The following is a 3056-nucleotide window of genomic DNA, read 5'->3' on the forward strand; positions in this document are numbered from 1 at the left end:
TCTTGAGAAGTTTGTCTGACTTGAATTTCAAGGGCTCCAAATATTCAAAAGTCACCTGGTAGCATAGATGTTGCCGGGATCTGGGAGGACTCCAGCAGAACTTCTCACATAAAACTGTAAGGAACAGAAGAAGAGATATATTGCTTTTGCATCACATATCTGCCTATTACTGAATGCCGTGGATTTGAGAAATACTGTGAATCTTTTCATCTATTAAATAGTGCATAAAAATGTTACGAGAAGAGCACCGAGGTCTCAGAGGATGGGAAATGGTTGTGCAGATTCCATTTGCCTTCTGGTTGCAAAAAACCAAACCTACACAAGTATGTACTGTTGTTTCCAGAAGACCAAGTGCAGAGGGATGGTGATCAGCAGCAGCAGAGGTAAGCTGTGTTTGCTTTCTACTTATGTCCAGCATCCCTCCCCATGGGCATGTAGGGATGCTGCTCTGCAGGCAGGGCTGGTGGTGAAAGTATCAAACATCTCATCCAGCTTTGCCAAGTTCAGTGCTCCCCAAATACTCTGTTTATCTCCTAAGACAGCTATAAAAGCTTTGGGGAAGCTCCCAGGCCACATCTGTACATCCCAGGGTTTTGTTGCAACCTTTCCCTGTGGATGCATGCAAAGTCACTTGCTCCCCAGACTGCAGAGCACATTCATGTCCTGTTTCTGTAACAGAGAGGCACTGCCTTGCTTCCCCCGTGTCTCATGTCCTCCTCTTAGTCATGCTCTCTCCTGGGCCAAGCATCTCAGTTGAGATGCTTGTTGAACTCCCCAGCCGACTATCCTGCAGTGCTGGGATCACCTCTGGGCGGGCTCTGCGGGTGGCTGCGGTTTGAATCAGCTGTCCCGCTCTCGTCTCCATGGGAAGTTAGGAAAAAATACCTTCACATCTGCCCTAGTACAGGCAGTTATTGTTACAGCTCCAGAAACATTTCTAAGTGGCCCACCGCAGTCCTCAGTATGAATCATCCATGGAGGAAGGGAACACGATGCAGACAGGCCCCTGGGTTAGACACTGGCTGGGATGCACGGCTGCCAGTAAGGCAGGGTGGGGAAAGGAGCTGCCCCCCCTCCCCTGCACAGCTCCTGCACCCCCCTGGGGGTATGCCCCCCTCACAGCCCCACCGGGCTTTGTCAGTGCAGGGGTGTACAAGGCAGCTGGGGAAAGCTCTTTGTGTTTGGGCTGGTTTACAGCTTTTTGCTAAAAAAGCAGGTGACAGGAGGGATTTTTCCTCCTTCTGTGTGCTGCCACCCCCCAGCCATGCCCTTGCTTTTTCCCTTTACTGAAAGGGGTAAAAAATCCCAGACCCGCAGAACGTGTTGGTTTCTAAGCCTCAGTTCTGCAGTTTTTTCAGTTTTCCCCACAAGACAAATTAAACATTCCCTTTAAATTCCAGTTTTCCCAGAAGAAACAGTTTTAAACAGTCTGGTAGCAAGCTAGCTTCCCCAGAAGACTGGGACCAGCAGGAATTTTTGAGCAGTGCCCAATGTGTTGAGGCATGTTGCCTTGTCTCTCACCACTCTTGCTCACTGTCCAGGCAGGTTCACAGGAGCCTTAATCAAGTGCTTGGGCCAAAATCAGACCTGATATGCTGGACCCATTTTGTCTTCCATTTCTGGTTATATTTACTCACCTCTTTAAGTCTCAATTTTTATGCTTCCATTACAGGGAAGGTCAAAAATGCCTCTGCCTGCAGGCCTTCTTTGTTAAATTTCAGATGTTCTCCAGATGTTCATGTTCAGCGAGGGGGTTTATGTAACAACAACAGAATTTGGGCCGCATTTCTGTTTTCCTCTGACTAAACACTCCTTATTTGAGGCAATGCTGATTCACAGCCTTTCACAGGAATATGATGGCAAGGGAAGAAGGGGATTGCTGAGGCCGCTTTACCAGCGTGGTAGGACTCCTAGAACACGCACCCTACAAGTAATGCAAAAAATCAACAACACAACAGGCTGGGACAGTACTGTGGGACTGCAATCCTAAAGAACAGAATGAAAAGTGATGTAAGAGAGGTAAAGTGGTAAGTGAGAGAGAAATATCCTGCCCGGTTAGCTCTTGTAAATGAGAATAGAAGACTGTCTGCACTTGGGAAGCCCCAAGAGGCTCACCCACTCCTGCCCATTGATGCTGCTCATCTGTCCAGACTCACCCAGCCCTGGAGCAGGTCTGCAGATCAGTTGATTGCCCTGGTCATTTTTTCTCCATGGACATAGAATGCGGCACAAGGTCCTGCCTGGCACCATGTAGTGTACCCGTACAGTCCTGAGGTCCGAGTCATTTCCCTGTGCCCTGGTAGGTACTTGCCCCCACCACTGATGGGAAGGCACAGTAGCATCATGCACGCTACCCCTGGGCAGCTCTGTCCCCTAGAGGCACTGCCCTGGACAGCGTGGGACTGCTGGAGACCACAGGCATGTCAGGGGAGCTCTTCCCCCAGCTTGCAATCCTGTAGTCTAGCCAAACTGCTGTTGATGATGCTAGAGCTAGACCTCAAGCTGTATTATAATAAATAGCTGCTCTGGGATGATTTTGAACTGCGTATTTAAGAGCTTTTCCTGTGCCTACGATTTTCCCAAGGAGCAGAGGTCCATTGCCTAGCCTTTCCTAGCAGAATAACTGAACGTTCAAATGCCTCTGGCTGTCCTGTGGTTTGAGGCTTGTTTTAACTCTAGTATTCCCAAATGTGTTTTAGTTTAAGCTTTGCATTATTTTGTCCAACTGTATGGCTCTTCCCTCTTAAAAGAAGTGATATGATATACGGAGAAAGAATCATGGTGTGTGCAAGCTTGTGAGCAAACAGCAGAGGAAAGACTGTAACCCACTAAGAAATATGGGCTCACCACACATAAGTAATTCTGAGCAAACTCAAGACCACCGAGATAGACTGTTCCCCCCCAGCACACACTATCATCATCATACTTCTCCAGGTAAAGGATTTAAGAAGCTGATGGCCTCCCATAACATTGCATAGAATGGGGGAGCATCACCAAAGCATGGTGCAGTTCTGGGAGACTTGCATATAACAACCGTAGTTTTTGCTAATTCCCAT

Source organism: Falco rusticolus, chromosome 8 (assembly GCF_015220075.1).
Source record: "Falco rusticolus isolate bFalRus1 chromosome 8, bFalRus1.pri, whole genome shotgun sequence".
NCBI classification, from domain to species: Eukaryota; Metazoa; Chordata; class Aves; order Falconiformes; family Falconidae; genus Falco; species Falco rusticolus.